This window comes from Lolium perenne, chromosome 2 (genome assembly GCF_019359855.2).
Source record: "Lolium perenne isolate Kyuss_39 chromosome 2, Kyuss_2.0, whole genome shotgun sequence".
In the NCBI taxonomy this organism is placed as follows: Eukaryota; Viridiplantae; Streptophyta; class Magnoliopsida; order Poales; family Poaceae; genus Lolium; species Lolium perenne.
The window spans coordinates 139919326-139941314 of NC_067245.2; positions in this window are offsets into that span (position 1 = coordinate 139919326).

Consider the following 21989-nt stretch of genomic DNA (forward strand, 5'->3'; position numbering starts at 1 on the left):
CATTGTTTATTGTCTGCAAAATAATCAAGATATCACATGTTTCTTGTACGGGGAGGCTGACATCGGGACCCATGAGCCAAAGAAATAGCGTCGTCAAAGTTTTAAAGGCGGCAGGGGATCGAAAGAAAAAATAAATCAAATATTAGTAGGTAAAAAAATCAAAGAAAAGAAACATTTATCGTTCTGAGAGGATGACATGCGGGACCCATGTGGCAGCAGCATCCTCAACGTTTCCAAGGCGGCATGGGATCCAAAAAAAGGCAAAATAGCCAGAAATTAGGGGTCAAAATAACTCCAAGAAAAGAAAGGTTTATCGTTCATAGAGGTTGACATGGGGACCCATTATCCAGCAGAGTCCTCAACATTCAAAGGCGGCAGGGGATCAAAAGAAAAAGGAAGTAGCCAGAAATTAGGGGTAAAAAATAACTCCAACAAAGGAAACTTTTATTGTTTATAGAGGATGACATGCGGGACCCATGAGCCAGCAGCGTCCTCAACGTTTCAAAGGCGGCATGAGAACGAAAGAAAAAGGCAAGTGACCAAATATCAGGAGCCAAAAATAATCCAAGAAAAGAAACTTTATTTTACATAGAGGATGACATGCGGGTCCCAATTAGCAGCAGCGGTCTCAACGTTTCAAATGCGGCTTAAGATCAAAAGAAAAAGAAAGTATTTTATACATAGAGGATGACATGCGGGTCCCATGAGTCAGCAGCTTACTCAACGTTTCCAAGGCGGCAGGGGATCAAAAGAAAAAGGAAATAGCCAAAAAACAGAGGGTGAAAAAAATACAAGAAAATAAACTTTTATAGCATAGAGGATGACATGCGGGTCCCACGAGCCAGCAGGTTCCTCAACGTTTCAAACGTGGCATGAGATCGAAAGAAAAAGGCAAGTGACCAAATATGAGGAGCCAAAAGTAATTCAAGAAAAGAAAGTTTTATAGTACATAGAGGATGACATGCGGGACCCATGATCCTGCAGGTTCCTCAACGTTCCAAATGTGGCATGAGATCGAAAGAAAAAGGCAAGTGACCAAATATCAGGAGCCAAAAATAATTCAAGAAAAGAAACTTGATTGTACATAGAGGATGACATGCGGGTCCCATTTAGCAGCAGCGGTATCACCGTTTGAGAGGCTGCACGGGATCGAAAGAAAAAGGCAAGTGACCAAATATCAGGAGCCAAAAATAATCCAAAAAAAGAAATTTTATTGTACATAGAGGATGACATGCGGGTCCCATTTTGCAGCAGCGGTCTCAACGTTTCCAAGGCGGCACAGGACCAAAAGAAAAATGAAGTAGCCAAAAATCAGGGGGTGAAAAAAATCCAAGAAGAAAGATTTCAATTGGGCTGCATCTGGACATCTGGGGCTTCAAACTGTCCTGCTTGGCCTTTTGACACGTACAATTTCAGCCCACTCCAAAACAGGAAAGTTCGGAATTTTCTAAAAAAAACAGGAAAGTCCTATGTTTCGCAAAAACAAAAAAAAGGAGATTCAACATATAAGTTTGTTTATGTAAAAATAAAGATTTAATTTATCCGTTTGCAATAGCTCAGAGTGCAATACACTGTTTATTGTCTACAAAATAATCAAGATATCACATGTTTCCTGTACGGGGAGGCTGACATCGGGGACCCATGAGCCAGCAGCGTCGTCAACGTTTTAAACGCAACAGGGGATGGAAAGGAAAAATAAACCAAAAATATGTTGGTACAAAATCCAAGAAAAGAAACATTTTCGTTCTAAGAGGATGACATGCGGGACCCATGAGGCAGCAGCATCCTCAGCGTTTATTGTTCATAGAGGCTGACATGTGGGACCCGTGAGCCAGCAGCGTCCTCAACGTTTTAAAGGCGGCAGGAGATCGAAAGAAAAAATAAGCCAAAAATCATTTGGTAAATAAAATCCAAGAAAAGAAACATTTACCGTTCTGACAGGATGACATGCGGGACCCATGAGGCAGCAGCATCCTCAACGATTCCAAGGCGGCATGGGATCAAAGGGAAAAAAAGGAAATATCTAGAAATTAATTAGGGGTTCAAAATAAATCCATCAAAGGAAACTTTTATTGTTCACAAAGGATGACATGTGGGACCGACCTGCCAACAGCGTCCTCATCGTTTCAAAGGGGGCATGAGATCAAAAGAAAAAGGCAAATAGCCAGAAATTAGGGGTCAAAAATAACTCCAAGAAAGGAAACTTTTATTGTTCGTAGAGGATGAAATGCGGGACCCATCAGCCAGCAGCTTACTCAACGTTTCAAAGGCGGCATGAGATCAAAAGAAAAAGGCAAGTGACAAAATATCAGGAGCCAAAGATAATCCAAGAAAAAAAATTATTGTACATAGAGATGACATGTGGGTCCCAATTAGCAGCAGCGGTCTCAACGTTTCAGATGCGGCTTGAGATCAAAAGAAAAAGAAAGTTGATTGTACATAGAGGATGACAAGCGGGTCCCATGAGTCAGCAGCTTACTCAACGTTTCCAAGGAGGCAAGGGATCAAAAGAAAAAGGAAATAGCCAAAAATCAGAGGGTGAAAAAAAACCCAAGAAAATAAACTTTTATAGCACATAGAGGATGACATGCGGGTCCCATGAGCCAGCAGGGTCCTCAACGTTTCAAACGTGGCATGAGATCGAAAGAAAAAGGCAAGTGACCAAATATCAGGAGCTAAAAATAATTCAAGAAAAGAAACTTGATTGTACATAGAGGATGACATGCGGGTCCCAATTAGCAGCAGCGGTATCACCGTTTGAGAAGCGGCAGGGGATCGAACGAAAAAGGCAAGTGACCAAATATGAGGTGCCAAAAAAATCCAAGAAAATAATGTTTTATAGTACATAGAGGATGACATGCGGGTCCCATGAGCCTGCAGGTTCCTCAAGGTTTCAAACGTGGCATGAGATCGAAAGAAAAAGGCAAGTGACCAAATATCAGGAGCCAAAAATAATTCAAGAAAAGAAACTTGATTGTACATAGAGGATGACATGCGGGTCCCATTTAGCAGCAGCGGTATCACCGTTTGAGAGGCTGCATGGGATCAAAAGAAAAAGGCAAGTGACCAAATATCAGGATCCAAAAATAATTCAAGAAAAGAAAATTTTATAGTACATAGAGGATGACATGCGGGTCCCATTTAGCAGCAGCGGTCTCACCGTTTGAGAGGCGGCAGGGGATCAAAAGAAAAAGGTAAGTGACCAAATATGAGGTGCCAAAAAATCCAAGAAAAGAAAGTTTTATAGTACATAGAGGATGACTTGCGGGTCCCATTTAGCAGCAGCGGTATCACCGTTTGAGAGGCGGCAGGGGATCGAAAGAAAAAGGCAAGTGACCAAATTTGAGGTGCCAAAAAAACTCCAAGAAAAGAAAGTTGATTGCTCATAGAGGATGACATGCGGATCCCAATTAGCAGCAGCGGTCTCAACGTTTCCAAGGCGGCAAGGGATCAAAAGAAAAAGGAAGTAGCCAGAAATCAGGGGGTCAAAAAAATCCAAGAATAGAAAGAATTTTGGTTCATAGAGGATGACATACGGGACCCATGATCCTGCATCGTAAAAGGCTCGATCGGAGAGCGTTGAACGAGATGGCGCGATCGAGAAAAAAAACAATGCCAGAGAGGCTGCCATCTGGGCCCTACATCCCTCGGCGGTGCGGATTTGCGTTGACTCGGCCGACGAACCCGAGAATTCGAGATGCACCACGTCCCGGGACACCATACGCGACGTTTTGGCCGTTTTCGTCGGGCTAGGTGGCCTCAAAAACGAGAAAAAAAACGTTTTGACATGCACAACGGAGAGACCAAAAATCGTCGGCCATGGTGCACCAGCAACCACGGCACGACTTCAACTTCGTCGACCATGGCAACTTTCCTTGTAGTGCCACCGGAGCCGCTTCGCCGGATCCGTCGTCCACCGCATCGGATCTTGCTAACCGACACCGCTGTGCATGAACCGGATCTGCTTCACCGGCGCCGTGCATGATCTAAACTCTTCTACTGTCGCTTTTCTATTGCTTGCCTGCAAGTTCTTGCTTAATCTTGGGGGAACCTGTTTGTGCTAATGACGCGTCGTTACGTTTTTGCAGAAGAGATGAGTAACCATGAATTGTAATGGCCTTCTCTCCAACCCCAAGTAGCACATGTAGCGTACTTCATCACCGGATCTATCAACCCCAGGAAGATCTGCTGTGACTCCCACAGAGTGCTTCTCCTAATGTAAGTCCCTTGTTTTAGCGCCATGTTCTGGGTTCAGATGCTTGTTTGTCTGAAGCTCTTTTAGTTCATTCCTAGCTATGACCGTAACACCTTGCTATTTTCTAGTTCATTGCTAACTTTAAGAGATTGAACATTTTGGTATGCATTCTGATGAGGTCTAAGACACCGTTTGTGGCCCGATCTTGCGAATTGACCCGGAAACGAAAGGGGAAAAGAGGAAGAACACGAAGAACACGACGAACGCGATGAACACGATGAACACGGGGACACACGCACGCACACCGACCCGATACAACCGATGCTTACCCTCGTGGCTCGATGGACCACGCCGAATAGAATCACCCACGGAAGAGACCGCGGTAGAATTCCGAGGTGAGAGATACGGTGTTGGAGACGGAATCGGTGAGGGAGAGAGAGTGCACACACTAGAATCTCACTCACAAACTCAATCAACAACAAGGGTGGCCTTGATTACAGAGGGATGATACCCTAGGGAGACATAGCTCAAATCCTATTCTAAGCCAAATCTTGTCTAACCCTAGCAAAGTGCAGGTACGGGAGCACATATAGGCTCACTTACAGGCAGGGGTAAAGTAGGGATTACAGCTGAATGACTTCGGAGCGTCCAGATGTGAAGGGATGGTTCAGATTCGAGGGAAAAGTGCACGAGCGGTACCTCGGGCGGAGGTACCGGCCGTGGTACCAGAAATACACCAAAACCTGGTCGAAACATCCAGTATGGTTGGGCATGCGAGCGGTACCTTGGGCGGTACCTCGGGTGGAGGCTCCACCCGTGCCTGGGTGGAGGTACCGCCCAATGGTACCGGTCCTGCTGCTTTCCCGCAAGGAGCCCTGGCAGCTTGGTGCTGGCCGGCCCCCAAGGGTGGAGGCTCCGGCCTCCCCTTGGGTGGAGGCTCCGTCCTCCCCTATGGGTAGAGGCTCCGGCCTCCCTTAAGGTGGAGGTGCCGGCCTCCCTTCTCTTCTCTCTTCTCTTCTTCTTCTTTCTTCTTCTTCCTTTCTTCTTCCTTCTCCCTTGTGCAAAGTGAGTGGCTCCTCCTCTCCGAATCCTTGACGAAGCTCGTACCTAGTAACACAATGAATATCGACATGAGGTAGTATTCCATTCAAGGTATCTACAAGGTCGAGTATCGAGAGGAAGGAGTTCACCTTATCATGTGTAGCGTGGGTTAGGGTTGAAGGTCCACTTGGGGGACTCTTTGGCCATGGTGTAGCGTCGACGATAGGCGGGGCTACATCATCTCCCCCCCTTGGGGAAGAGTCGTCCTCGACTCTTGTTCCTCCTCATCTCCATGTTGTGGCGAGAGGTCCGAGAGGGTGAACGTCTTGCTCACCAAGTAGTTTGGAGTTTGTTTGTCGAAGAAGCGGTCGAAGAAGCACTTGGGGAAAAGCAACTTGCAAATGGAAAGCTTGTGGATGCCAATTTGGTGATCGGTGAACAAGAGGCTCTCAATCAAATACGAAGCATCAAGTCGTTTCTCCAAGAGGCATTTTGCAAAAATGGGAACCAAAAGAGTGTCGATGTATCCTAAATTTGGTGGGGCAAAAGTTTGTGCAAGTAAAGGTTTGCTTTGTAAAGTGTCAAAAATGGTGTGTGTAGCATTGTCCCACACAAATGGAACAATCAAAAGGCAAGTATCGGCGGCAAAATTTGGGGCAAAATTGTTATGTGCAATGGCAAAGCTATGGAGACTTCTAGCTTGGGAAAGTATGGTTGGCGTGAGCCGAGTATGGGTATCCTCAAGTGTCAAAGAATCCATTGCAATTGCCAAAGATGAAATGAGAAATCCAAAGAAGAGCAACTTTATGAGTGACATGTGGCACAAGATGCATAAGGTGTCTCTCACATGTATGACATGGTCCTTGAGATTCTCGGAGTGTATGATGATAACATCAAGGCATACAACAATCATTGTGCCAACAAGATGTTTCAAGATATGTTGCATAAGAGGCAAAAGATGTGACGAGGAATTGGACCAAACCGGAAACTCGACAAACCAAGTCGGAAACACATGAGGGCGAAGGCTTGTGGGAACATACCCTTTGGTGTGAATCCCGCGGGTTAGGTCCTTGATGGGGTAGCTCTCAATTGCGCGTTTCGTGAGCTCATGCTCCATAGCGGTGGAAGTGGTCGTCCGTGTACCTACACATGGAATAAACAAGACAAAGAGCGTATGTGCATGGTAGAGGAACACATCATCCATCATGATGTTCCAAGACTTGTGCACATCACCATTAGTGTCAAGCAAGATAGTATGAAATGCATGGCGATAGTGCAAATGGCATGAAGGTGCATGTGTGGTATGTGGGTACTCATGATCATCAAAAATGGAGAAGGCTATGGGGGCCATCTCGTGGACAATGAAATAAGCATGTTTGCATACCAAGCATAAGAAAGGGGAATTGTTCACAATCTTGGATGCAACGATCATGGAGTAGTGCAAACATTTTGGGCAAAGCATGCGGAAGCTAATATCATCATTGTCATTGCAAGCAATACATGTGAAAGAGCAAGTAGGTAACATATTGCAAGCAATGGTAGGAAAATTGAAGCTCTCATAGCATGGCATGATCATGGTATCACAAGCACTCAATTTCACATGATCAACAATGTTATCAAGCAAAGTATCACATGGGAAAGTGAAAGTAGCATGTGAAGTAGCAAATGGATCATCGATATCATGCATGCACTCATAAGTCATCATGTCCACTAGTGGGATCATGGCATCATCAACACCTATGTTGTTACCTTTGTAGGCCGACTCATTTGAAGTAGGTGTTGTGGAAGTAGGAGGATCCATGTGGTCGACATATCCATCTTGGAGCAAGCATGGTGAGATATCATCATCGTCATGCACCATGTACATCGTCTCCATGAGCGGGAACTCGTCCTCCGTGGAACCTAGTGCAACATAAGAAGACACAAACGAGGGAGAGGTTAATGTGTTAGCAAATGCGATGTCCTCCATGGACCTATCATCTACCTCTCTCAACTCACTTAGTGTATCACTCATGTCCTCCAAATGGAAGCACTCAAACTCGCATATGGGGTGGAAGTCACTCAACTCACTATCACTCTCACTCAAGTGGGCTAAGTGGCTCTCATCCTCACATGGGATTGGTACCAACTCATCAATCAAGCATATAGGAGTAGGCTCGACTTTCTCATCTCCATGCGCCTCCTTGGTTGAAGGGAAATTCCCATGCTCAACCATCTCAACTCCATGCGCCTCCGTAGGTGTAGGGAGAATCCCATGGTCACCATGCTCAACTCCATCGCCTCCCAAGTCATCCTCAAGCGGTGGCGCCATGGTGTTGATGAGAGCTAGGCTCGGCTCAACTTCGCCCTTGAGTTCACCTTGGCGATCTTCATCTTGAAGTGTTGGCGCAATAGGCATCTTGGGGACTTGTGCTTGTAGCTTGTCGAAGTAGAGCGTCTTGGCGCTTGGTGTTGTGCATTGCCATGCCACGTGACCCTTGGCCTTGCACACCTCACATAGGAGATTGGGACATTCCCGTGGAGGGTGGCCTTGTTGCTTGCACTTGTAGCATCGAAGTCCATAGGCACGTGACGAGGTAGAGGCCATTGTGGTGGTGGCACAAGAGGTGGAAGTCGCCTTATGAGGAAGGTATGCTCGATGTGCACTTGCCATCCTTGGAGTGGTAGGCATCCTATCATGGTGTTTGTCGCCTTCATGTCGAGGCTCTCGTCTTCGTGTATCATCACCATGGCTTGCGTGGTGTCGTCGAAGACTCGTGGAAGATGTTGGTCGATGGCGATCATGAAGTGGCTTGTGGTGGCGAAGCTCATGTGGTGACGTATGTCGATGACGGTCCTTGCCATGCCTAAATGATGGCTCATGCGACTTGGCATGTTGCTTGCGGCGCCTTGTGGAGCTTGGAGAAGAGTGTCGATGACGATCATGTTGGGGACGCTCTTGTTGCTCCATATGATGTACGTGAGGTCGACGATCGTGTGCATAAGCACTCTCATGGTGGCGCCTCGTGGAGCTCGAAGAAGTGTGTCGATGGCGATCATGTTTGGGACGCTCTTGATGATCCAAATGATGGTGCCATTGTGGATGTCCTCCATCTTCATATGTAGCTCCATTGGCGAAGTAGGGGTATGTGGGAGCACCGGCGTTGTTCATGGTGACTTCGAGGTTAGGCTCCGCCACGGTGTCGATGTCGTAGGCGTGGCGTTGCTCCACCATGTTGTCGATGCTTGGGGAGCCATGGTCGTTGTCGAGCTCCTCGATGTCGGAGATGTCGGTGATGCTTGGGGAGCTATGGTCGTTGTCGAGCTCCTCGATGTCGGACATGTCGGTGATGCTTGGGGAGCTATGGTCGGAGTAGAGCTCCACATGTTCCTCCACATCCGCGGTGCTTGAAGAGGTATCCTCCTCGAAGTGCTCCGTGTACTCCTCCGTATCTTCTTCGTCGCTATACATGTTAGCACGATAAGATCTATATGGTGTATGTTAGTGGAAGAACACTACCTCGCATCCTTACCGTGGTATGATAAGATCGGGGTGATCCAACAAAACCGAGAGTTAGAACAATTGTATCGGGTACTCACGCAAAAACACACGCAAAAGCTAGCAAATATGGTGTTAGGTGAGTATGGTGGAAAGCCAAAAGACGAAATCCGAAATCAAGTATGTTGTTAAAAGTGGGTGAGGTCCAAAAATCCAAATGTCAATGTGAAGATCACTATAAACACGAAAAAGATATGGAACGCACACACGAGATGAACGGGGTTAGTGCGACCAAGGAATGAGCGGAAAAGTGTAAGAAGCCCTTAAGCAAGGGTGCTCAGTGTCACACTAACACAAGAAGAGATCAAAGCTTTGGTTGCAAATGAAGAGACAACAAGATTCACACGCGGCCTCTCTTCTCTTATCTCTCTTTGCTTAAAAGCTTTTTCTCTTTTGTATATGGTGGCACTTGCACTCGTTTGTATCTTTGGTGGCACTTGCACACTTTTGTATGTATGGGTATATGGATGTATGGATGTATGGATGTATGGTGCTACTCACACTCTTTTTGTGTTTTTGGGGCTTTTTCACGCACTATGTTAGCGTTAGCCTCGCTTTTGCTATCTTGCCACACGAGTTTTGCTTAGAAGCTTGACTCCACACTACACACACACCTCACAATCGGGGCCACGTGCAATGTCTCGCAACACTCAATAAGCAATGCTCGATAGGATAGATCACAAAAGAAGAGGGGTTACAAGGTGGGGAGCAAGTTATACCTAGATGAAAATGTTAGGCGGTGTCGGAACACACAACTTGCGATGATGGCGGTGGTGTCAAGAGTACGTTTGCAAGTCCGGGGTGCCGAGGATGTCGTCGCTTGCTTCGGAGCTGCGGGTTAGTTTCACAAACAAGGCACTCAAACCGGAACAAGCAAACACAAGTTAGCGGAAGAAAAGTCGGGTCAAAGTAGCTTGGCGTCGATGGCGGTGGTATGCCGGTGGTGATATCGGTGAGCTAGCGGCGGCGGTGGTGGTGGTGGGGCAGCGGCGATATTTGCCGGTGGTATGCCGATGGCGGTATCGGTGAGCTTGCGGTGGCGGCGGCGGTGGTGGTGGTGCCACGGCGGTGTTTCCCGATGGTTTGGGGGGGTGGCGGTGTTTGCCGGTGATGAAGGGGGGTGGCGGTGCTTGCCGGCTGCGGAGAGGAATGGTGGTGGTCGGCGGTGGTGGGGTGGAGATGGTGGTGGTGGCCGGCTTGGGGAAGGGGGAGCGGTAGTGGAGGGTGGAGCCTCCACCCGGAGGTACCGCTCGTGCACGGGTGGAGGCTCCACCCGGAGGTACCGCTCGTGAGCTGCTCCTTCTTCCTCACGTGCACGCACACACTTTCTCTCTCCTGTTCTTCCCCAAATCCAAACCAAATTGATCCAAACTCGAAAATTGATGGAATTGGAGGCTAGAAAGTGGGGGAAATAGTAGATCAACACAAGAGACACCAAATCCATGGACCAAAACCACTCAAAACGCAACAAAATCGCAGATCCATCCAAAGGCAAATTAGGGCTATTTTTTGGGGATTTTTTGGGAAATTTTTCAGAGATGAAATTGGGTGGGTGGGGGGTCAAATTCGCGGAAACCAAAGGCTGCTGATACCATATGATGAGGTCTAAGACCCCGTTTGTGGCCCGATCTTGCGAATTGACCCGGAAACGAAAGGGGAAAAGAGGAAGAACACGAAGAACACGACGAACGCGATGAACACGATGAACACGGGGACACACGCACGCACACCGACCCGATACAACCGATTCTTACCCTCGTGGCTCGATGGACCACGCCGAATAGAATCACCCACGGAAGAGACCGCGGTAGAATTCCGAGGTGAGAGATACGGTGTTGGAGACGGAATCGGTGAGGGAGAGAGAGTGCACACACTAGAATCTCACTCACAAACTCAATCAACAACAAGGGTGGCCTTGATTACAGAGGGATGATACCCTAGGGAGACATAGCTCAAATCCTATTCTAAGCCAAATCTTGTCTAACCCTAGCAAAGTGCAGGTACGGGAGCACATATAGGCTCACTTACAGGCAGGGGTAAAGTAGGGATTACAGCTGAATGACTTCGGAGCGTCCAGATGTGAAGGGATGGTTCAGATTCAAGGGAAAAGTGCACGAGCGGTACCTCGGGCGGAGGTACCGGCCGTGGTACCGGAAATACACCAAAACCTGGTCGAAACATCCAGTATGGTTGGGCATGCGAGCGGTACCTTGGGCGGTACCTCGGGTGGAGGCTCCACCCGTGCCTGGGTGGAGGTACCGCCCAATGGTACCGGTCCTGCTGCTTTCCCGCAAGGAGCCCTAGCAGCTTGGTGCTGGCCGGCCCCCAAGGGTGGAGGCTCCGGCCTCCCCTTGGGTGGAGGCTCCGGCCTCCCCTATGGGTAGAGGCTCCGGCCTCCCTTAAGGTGGAGGTGCCGGCCTCCCTTCTCTTCTCTCTTCTCTTCTTCTTCTTTCTTCTTCTTCCTTTCTTCTTCCTTCTCCCTTGTGCAAAGTGAGTGGCTCCTCCTCTCCGAATCCTTGACGAAGCTCGTACCTAGTAACACAATGAATATCGACATGAGGTAGTATTCCATTCAAGGTATCTACGAGGTCGAGTATCGAGAGGAAGGAGTTCACCTTATCGTGTGTAGCGTGGGTTAGGGTTGAAGGTCCACTTGGGGGACTCTTTGGCCATGGTGTAGCGTCGACGATAGGCGGGGCTACATCACATTCCCTGCTCTGTAGATGTAGGCATCATAACTTCTATCTTGCTCAGTCGTTGTTAAAAAAAATATAGGCTGCTACTATTTTGTTCATGCCAATATTGTTCTCCCTGAACATGTTGGTTTGCATTCCCTGTACTACAGGTGATGCCATTATTATTTCTATCTACTTCGTCGTAAGCTAACAAAGTAACTGCCTGCTATTAGTTCCTGCATGCTATCACTCTGCCATCCTGCAGTACAAATTTATTTGAACTCGTCACAGCAGCTACTTCCATCATAATTTTGTCTGCCATCTGATTCTTCGAAAGCTGCAATATTAACTTGTTTCTCTTAATTGGCATGGCGCTCACATATAGAATGGTGAACATATTGGTGTGCATTCCCTCTTCTACAGGTTCACAGGTGATCCCACTATATTCCGTTTCTGGTCCATCCTAAGCCGCAGCATTAACTATCCTATATGTGTTGCTCATTACAACTTTATATCCCAAAACAAATTGATTTGTTTCCCTTATCTACAAGTTTATCAGTGATGCCATTATAACTCATATCTGTTTTATTCCTAGCTATTATAGTAACATCCTGCTATTATTTAGTTCATGGCCAATTTTAAGTAATTGCACATGTTGGTTCGCATTCCCTGCTCTATAGCTTTTGGCATCGTAACTTCTATATTTGGTTTACATTCCCTGCTCTGTAGATCTAGCGATCATAACTTTATCTTGCTCAGTCGTTGTTACAAAAATTATGGCCTGCTACTATGTTGTTTGTGCCAATTTTTTACTCCATGAACATGTTGGCTTGCATTCCCCGTACTACAGGTGATGCCATTGTTTTGTATCTAGTTCATTGTAAGCTAACAAAGTAAGGACTTAGTTTGGCATGCTATCACTCTGCTATCTAGCCTGTAGTACAAATAAACTTGTCATACTACTAGATAATAATTTTGCGTGCCATCTTGTTCTTCAAAAGCTGGATTATTGACTTGTTTCTCTGACTTGGCATGACGCTCACATATGGAATGCTGAACATATTGGTTTGCATTCCCTCTTATACAAGTTCACAGGTGATCCCATTATATTCTGTATCTGGTCCATCCTAAGCTCCAGCATTAACTATCCTCTATGTGTTGCTCATTACAAGTTTATATCCCGAAACATCTTGATTTGCATCCCCTTCACTATAAGTTCAGGAGTATTATTTAGTTCACGGCCAAAATGAAGTAATTGCACTTGGCACATGTTGGTTCACATTCCCTCCTCTTTAGCTTTTGCCATCGTAACTTCTATTTTTGGTATACATTCCCTGCTCTGTAGATGTAGCCATCATAACTTCATCTTGCTCAGTCGTTTTTACAAAATTTATAGCCTGCTACTATGTTGTTCATGCCAATTTTGTACTCCCTGAACATGTTGGTTTGCATGGGACTCGACAGTAGTAAGTTTGTTGTTTCATTCTAACATGCTCTATTATATTGGCTGTTGGTATGCGGCATGCACTCTTTGTTTGCTTATTGTGCGCATTACAATGATCTTTTTATAACGACGAAATGATGAGTTCCAAATTCTTTGGCAAACAATATTGTAGTGTCTTTGCCTTTCCATTGTTGCTGTCTTAACTTGTAATGTCTTTGTTTCAGATATAGGTGTTGCATGGACAACTTAAAAGATTGTCGGATCGCTTCATTGTATTGCTAGGTTTAATTACCATTCAATTTCTCTGGGTTCTGTAATATTTTTTCAAAGCCTTGCAGCTGATGTAATATTTAGTTAGTTTTTATAGTTCTTTCGCGCATTTTTTCTTTGGTGCTTGTGGTAAGTGAGGCTATCCGACAGAAATCATGTGCTGCGTAAATATTCTCAGTATCTAAATCACAAATTCCCATCACTTAAACGGCCCAATTAAGCGAAATCACATATGTGTCGGCCCGCAAAATCCTAAAGCGCCTATTATGCCGGCATATAAACACCAACTAAACGGGCTGGCCCACTTACTTATTGGGCCAGCCCACTTGCTTTAAGGTGGACCCCACCCACTACTGGGCCAGCCCAATAAGAGAAAAGTGGGCCCCACAAACTTATTGGGCCGGCTCGCTAACTCATCGGGCCAGCCCACCTGATTTACCATGGACCCCACATACTAATTGGGCCGGCCCACTAGGGCCTGCGCAAAAGCTTTTGTGGTGGACCCCACACACTAAATGGGCCGGCCATTTAACAGGAAAGTGGGACCCACCTGTGTTTTTGGCCCGGTCCACTATCTTGTTGGGCCGGCCCACTTGCTATATGGTGGACGCCATATACTAAATGGGCCGGCCCTTTAACAGGAAAGTGGGACCCACCTGCGTTTTTGGCCCGGCCCACTATCTTGTTGGCCCGGCCCACTTGCTATATGGTGGACCCCACATACTAAATGGGCCGGCCCTTTAACAGGAAAGTGGGACCCACCTGTGTTTTTGGCCCGGCCCACTATCTTGTTGGGCCGGCCCACTTGCTATACGATGGACCCCACGTACTAAATGGGCCGGCCCTTTAACAGAAAGTGGGACCCACCTGTGTTTTTGGCCCGGCCCACTTTTATTGTTGGGCCAGCCCACTTGCTATATGGTGGACCCCACATACTAAATGGGCCGGCCCTTTCAAAGGAAAGTGGGACCCACCTGTGTTTTTGGCCCGGCCCACTATCTTCTTGGGCTGGCCCACTTACTATATGGTGGACCCCACATACTAAATGGGCCGGACCTTTAACAGGAAAGCGGGACCCACCTGTGTTTTTGGCCCGGCCCACTGGCTTGTTGGGCCTGCCCATTTGATCTATTGTGGACCCCACGTACTAAATGGGCCGGCCCGATAGCAGGAAAGTGGGACCCACATGCTAATTGGGCTGGCCCACTTGCTTTAAGGTGGACCCCACTTTGTAAATGGGTCCCACATGTCTTGTGGGCCGGCTCTTTTGCCTGTTGACCGGTCAAACGAGTGCATTCGGCCCGGCCCACATGCTTAGTGGGCCGGCCCATTAAAGTTTTTGACCAGTAACCCTTAGAGGTTAGGCCCGGCCAACGTAACTTATGGACCAGCCCAGCTATATAGTTGACCGGTCAAACTAAGTCAGCTGGCCCGGCCCGCAAACTTAATGGGCCGGCCCGCTTAAGATGTGGCAGGCCTCGTGTGGGCCTACCATCTACCACGGGGTTTCAGCCGGTTAACGCCGTTAACTGCCAGTTAACGGTGTCTGCCATGTGGCAGTTTGCATGACGTCAGCAGTCAACGGGCTCCCGGAAACACTTCTGCAACGGTCCGATTTTCCGTGGCGGAAGGGCGCCCAAGCGCGACGGACCAAAAAAATCGTCGTAGGACTTTCCCTGACGCAGTTTCGACAACAGAACCCATATCGTCGGGTTAGGCCCATAGACGACGAAAAATACCCCTTAGCGGACGATTTTGGGATGTTGTCTATCAGAACTTTTCTTGTAGTGGTTCCAACTAGATCTACTCTTAAGAAAATGACTGACAAACAGTGGGGAGATCTTGTGAAGCACTGGTCTGATCCAAAGAATATGGTATGATTTGTAAGGCTGAGACCAGATCACATCTTGGATTCTTATTTATAGCAGTGTCGCACTAGACTCCTTTTTGCAGAATTTGGCTAAACAGAATCAGAAAAACCGCGGTAAATTAATTTTACCTAGCCGTACGGGATCTCGTAACCTTATTATGCACATTCGGCAAAAAGTAAGGACTTGTTGTTTTATACTGCTATTTAGAAATATTTTAGTAAAAGATAATGCAGAGTATACACTAGTGTGCATCTTATATTATGATCCTCCATTTCAACCACGTTATTCGATTTATAAATGGTAGTACTAAAATGCAGATGTTACATAATGCAAGTAAAAGGGAACCAAACAAATAGATGACTCTGCCAGAGATTTTTGAAGCATGCCAGAAGAACAAACTTGAATTGATTGGAGAAGTCGCACAGAGTGTTCTTGTAAGTCTTCTCTACGATTGAAATTTTGTGACGACTCACATCCCAACTTGTAGGAGTAGTAAAGTACATGTCAATATGATATTATAGATGTTTATTAAAATTCATGTGATGTGAATCAGACATGCCAAACTGTAGGAATAAAAGTAGGTCATACACAATCTACTATCGGCAAGTTTCTCTGTAGTAACTATCATGTCTACACATGTGTACGAACTGAATTTTTTGCAAGAAGATATGAAATTAGAGATGGCAAAACCCGGTAAAAACGGTCTGGAAAAAACCGATGAAGAATGTGTGAAGGCATTTTCCATGGCAATAAAAAAGAAAGGTATTGCCAAAAACACTTTCTTACGGAATGCTGGACTGCTGAAGTGCAAGTCCATGTCCAAGTCAAAGTATTTGCATGCTCAAGTTCTAGAGGAGAAACTTCAAGTAGAACGAGCTGCATCAGCTGCGCTAAGACTAGAAGTCGACAATTTTAGAATGATAGCAGAAGAGAAGGAGGCCCTACTGGAGCAGGTTAGGAAAGATAGTAAGAAGAGTATCTGCTAGATAATTGGAGATGAATGGGGACAGTGACAGGTCAGTACCTTGGTCCTGTAAAATGGTTCCTTAGTCTGATCATATTTCGTAGGTGCATTTATCTACAATTGCTATGATCTTGGTGGTCGTTTCCTTGTTGTGATGTGGATTTTTTTTTGAACCGGAACCCTGCTGATTATTAATATTATACGTAGATTACCTAGCCCTTTCCATCAGTTCTGAATTCTGGTTCCGTTGGCTTATGGATGAAGTTTGACATGGTATCAGAGCCCATAGTCTCAAGTTCGAGTCATCGCTTTCGCAAACTTTCGCTTCTCTTCTCCCGGTCTAGCCCTTTCGGTCAGTTTGGACTTTTTGTTGCGTTGGGTATGTTGAGATGTATAAAGTGGATTGCCTAGCCCTTTCCATCATTTCATACTTTTGGTCGGTTGGCTAGTGCATGAAGCTTGACACTAATGATTTTCTGTGAACCATTGATTTCCAGCTTTCTACATATAGCCCAGGTCTAGAAGCTTGTCAACTGGTCTGGTTCATTCATCGCTGTATTGAGTGCAATGAACGGAACGGTGGCTTCTCCTTTGTGTTGTGCTGCAACTCAACAGCTGTTCCTGCTTCTGTAGAGGCGAGTTGTGAACAGAGATACTTATGTGAACAGAGAACAACCGTCTAATTCAAAATCTCAACACTGTAGCATTTACCTCCTGCCTATCGAATACAATTATTTCACACACTGAAATATTTTGTACGCGTTTTGAATTGGAGAACATGGGAACCGACTTTGGTTCTGATTATGACTTGATGTGACCCTAGGCCTTGGATTTCTGAGCAGAACGTATGTGTTAAAACAAAGAGATTACAAAGTGCTAATTCCCTTTTTTTGTAAGTCCCGTGGCATTGACACTCCTTTCTTACTTGCTATTTTTTTGGTGTTTATATATAATAGAGAATTACCAGCTTATTGTCGAACCCGTTAGATTTTGGGCAATGATTGTTAAGTGGCTGCTCCTTAATTAAAGTTTATGATGTCATGTAGATGGATTTGTGAAAGATGCAACGGGTCGTTCTTCAGATCATCTACATGGGATTCCCATCTACATGTATGTTCATGGTTTCATGGAGTACTTCAGCTCATAGCAGCCACATACGATCCTGCAAGATTAGCATTTTTTTGACCTTTCACGATTTGCATTCAATGTATCGCCAAGGCGCGTCCGTGAGAACTCTAGAAACATCTTCGTCAGACTCGTTTTAGCATGCGCAGTTCCCGAGCGAATCCAATGAATTTTGATCGTTCTCTTAAAAAAGGAACTTTGACCGTTGGATAAAGCGTTGGAGAACTGATGTGCCAACGGCCAATAATTGCTTGTGCATCATGGTGATGGCTTATCTGATTTCAAAAACTGAGATTTTTTTATATATAGAGGATAGATGGATAGATATAGATATAGATGGACAGATACAGATATAGCTTCGACTATAGCCACACTCAAACTCAAAATCAGTCGAGCTGCAAAACCACTAGCCAATTAAGACTGAAATATTTCAGAGACATTTTTGAATTGCAGTTCGGAGGAAATGGGAGTAACTGATTTTGTTTGTGATAATGGCTTGATATGACCACTGGGAATGAATGCCTGAGCAGAGCTACTTCGCATGGTCTACCATTTTTATATTAGACTAGTCATAGTGGTAAGTACTACCTCATTCCTGCTGTAAAACATCTCGCCCACTAAATACAAATGTTTCAGACGCTTCCAAATTCCCATTCTACCCTCGTAAAGATGACATCAATGTCCATGTATAAGTCGGTTGGTGGGGGGTCTGCCCGTCATTTTTTCAATCACCACATCCCTAGCCCCGGAAACTCCTCGAAAAGCCAAAATTGAAAATCTCTATCAAGCGCTACAATCTCCCGCCAATAAATTCCAAAATATTCGCTACACGTTTTTGAATTTAAGTTTTTTTAGTTGATAGTACATGGGAACTAATTTCGGTTGTGAGTATTACTTGATGTGACGGTAGGCCTTGGATTCTTGAACAGAGGCACGCCGGTCTACTATTTTTCTAGTACAGTACTAATATTGCTTCCACTGTAGCAAAGTTCAAAGTTCAAAATCTCAGTCGAGAGGCAAACCCCCCTGTAAAATGAACCAGAAATATTTCAGATGCGTTTTTGAATTGAACTTTGGAGAACTTTGGTGTAGATGATTTTATGATGATGTCTTGATGTGACCCCTGGCCTTTATTTTTTGCTGAACAGAGCTACTAAGTAGCATGATCTACGCCTGGCCTTATATATTACAATCACGAGTATATTACTAGCACCATAGCCGTATTCAAAATCAATTTTCAGTCAAGCTGCAAAATCTCCTACCAATCCTAAAATATTTCGGAAGGGCTTTTGAAAATGGATTTTCAAGATACATCATGATTATGATCATGGTAACCGATTTTCAACGTGATGATGACTTGATGTGACACTTGGCCGTACTAGTACAGTCTCATATTTTTGTATTACTTGGACCACAGACAAATTCGAAATCTCATTCCAGCGGCAAAACTTCCCGCCCAAAAAATACAAATATTTCACACGCTTCTAACTTCCCATTCTACCCTCGTAAAGATGGCAGCAATGCCCATGTATAATTCGGTTGGTGGGGGTTCTACCCAACATTTTTTCGATAACCACCTCCCTAGCCCCGGAAACTAACCGAATTTTTTTTTCATTTCCCTCAGTCTCTCCGCTGAGACCACACCTACCAGAACTTCCCAAGTCGCTCTCTCTCCCACCTCCACGACCACCGCATCGGAACATCCCCGCCGGACTTCCCTGGCATACCCGAGGCCTCGCGATCCTCCTCATCTGGCTATCTGCCAGAGCCGCTTCATCAATGCCGTCATCAACCGGACCGGATCATCCCCGCCGAACCTCGAAACCATATACCCATCCAGCTGTCTACCGCAGTGGCTTCAGCTGCGGTATCGTTCACCCCACAGGAGCCGCTTCGCTGGATCTGTCGTCCACTGATGACGCGTAAAGCACACGCCCGTTGGGAACCCCAAGTGGAAGGTGTGATGCGTACAACAGCAAGTTTCCCTCAGTAAGAAACCAAGGTTTATCGAACCAGTAGGAGATGAAGGCCACGTGAAGGTTGTTGGCAGAGGAGTGTAGTGCGGCACAACACCAGGGATTCCGGCGCCAACGTGGAACCTGCACAACACAATAAAAATACTTTGCCCCAACGTAACAGTGAGGTTATCAATCTCACCGGCTTGCTGTAAACAAAGGATTAAATGTATGGTGTGGAAAATGATGTTTGTTTGCAATGAGCAGCAGAGAACAATGATTGCAGTAGATTGTATTCAGATGTAAAAGAATGGACCGGGGTCCACAGTTCAGTAGTGGTGTCTCTCCAATAAGAAATAGCATGTTGGGTGAACAAATTACAGTTGGGAAATTGAAAAATAGAGAGGGCATAACAATGCACATACATATCATGATGACTAATATGAGATTTACTTAGGGCATTACGACAAATTACACAGACCGCTATCCAGCATGCATCTATGCCTAAAAAGTCCACCTTCGGGTTAGCATCCGCACCCCTTCCAGTATTAAGTTGCAAACAACAGACAGTTGCATTAAGTATGGTGCGTAATGTAATCAACACAAATATCCTTAGACAAAGCATTGATGTTTTATCCCTAGTGGCAACAGCACATCCACAACCTTAGAACTTTATGTCACTGTCCCAGATTCAATGGAGGCATGAACCCACTATCGAGCATAAATACTCCCTCTTGGAGTCACAAGTATCAACTTGGCCAGAGCCTCTACTAGCAACGGAGAGCATGCAAGATCATAAACAACACATATATGATAGATCAATAATCAACTTGACATAGTATTCCATATTCATCGGATCCCAACAAACACAACATGTAGCATTACAAATAGACGATCTTGATCATGATAGGCAGCTCACAAGATCTAACATGATAGCACAATGAGGAGAAGACAACCATCTAGCTACTACTATGGACCCATAGTCCAAGGATGAACTACTCACACATCAGTCCGGAGGCGATCATGGTGATGTAGAGTCCTCCGGGAGATGATTCCCCTCTCCGGCAAGGTGCCTGAGGCGATTTACCGAATCCCCCGAGATGGGATTGGCGGCGGCGGCGTCTCTGGAACTTTTTCCGTATCGTGGCTCTCGGTAATAGGGTTTTCGTGACGGAGAGTTTAAGTAGGCGGAAGGGCAGAGTCGGTGGAGGCACAGGGGCCCCACACCACAGGCCGGCGCGGGCCCCTCCTTGGCCGCGCCGCCCTGTGGTTTGGCCACCTCGTGGCCCCACTTCGTATCCTCTTCGGTCTTCTGGAAGCTCCGTGGAAAATAAGACCCTGGGCGTTTGTTTCGTCCAATTTCGAGAATATTTCCTGTGTAGGATTTCTGAACCAAAAACAGCACAAAACAGGAACTGGCGCTTTGGCATCTCGTTAATAGGTTAGTGCCGGAAAATGCATATAAATGATGTGAAGTGTGTATAAAACATGTGAGTATTGTCATAAAACTAGCATGGACCATAAGAAATTATAGATACGTTTGAGACGTATCAAGCATCCCCAAGCTTAGTTCCTGCTCGCCCTCGAGTAGGTAAACGATAACAAGGATAATTTCTGAAGTGACATGCTATCATAATCTTGATCAATACTATTGTAAAGCATATGAGATGAATGAAGTGATTTGAAGCAATGGTAAAGACAATGATTAAACAACTGAATCATATAGGAAAGACTTTTCATGAATAGTACTTTCAAGACAAGCATCAATAAGACTTGCATAGGAGTTAACTCATAAAGCAATAAATTCTTAGTAGAATGTTTTGAAGCAACACAAAGGAAGATATAAGTTTCAGCGGTTGCTTTCAACTTCAACATGTATATCTCATGGATAATTGTCAACACAAAGTAATATGATGAATGCAAATAAGCAAGTATGTAGGAATCAATGCACGCAGTTGACACAAGTGTTTGCTTCTAAGATAGAAAGAGGTAGGTAAACTGACTCAACATAAAGTAAAAGAATGGCCCTTCACAGAGGGAAGCAGGGATTACTATTTTTGTGCTAGAGCTTTTATTTTGAAAACATAGAAACAATTTTGTCAACGGTAGTAATAATTCATATGTGTTATGCATAAGACATCCTATAAGTTGCAAGCCTCATGCATAGAATACCAATAGTGCTCGCACCTTGTCCTAATTAGCTTGGATTTCCATGGATTATCATTGCATAACATATGTTTCAACCAAGTGTCACAAAGGGGTACCTCTATGCCGCCTGTACAAAGGTCCAAGGAGATAGATCGCATTTGATTTCTCGTTTTTGATAAATCTCAACTAAGGACATCCATACCGGGACAACATAGAAAACAGATAATGGACTCCTCTTTAATGCATAAGCATTCAACAACAGATAATATTCTCATAAGAGATTGAGGATTAATTTCCAAACTGAAACTTCCACCATGATACATGGCTTTAGTTGGCGGCCCAATGTTCTTCTCTAACAATATGCATACTCAAACCATTTGATCATGATAAATCACCCTTACTTCACACAAGACGAACATGCATAGCAACTCACATGATATTCAACAAAGGTGTAATAGTTGATGGCGTCCCCAGAAACATGGTTACCACTCAACAAGCAACTTATAAGAAATAAGATACATAAGCTACGTATTCTTTACCACAATAGTTTTTAAGGCTATTTTCCCATGAGCTATATATTGCAAAGACAAGGAATGAAGTTTTAAAGGTAGCACTCAAGTAATTTACTTTGGAATGGCAGAGAAATACCACATAGTAGGTAGGTATGGTGGACACAAATGGCATAGTTTTTGGCTCAAGGATTTGGATGCACGAGAAGTATTCCCTCTCAGTACAAGGCTTTGGCTAGCAAGGTTGTTTGAAG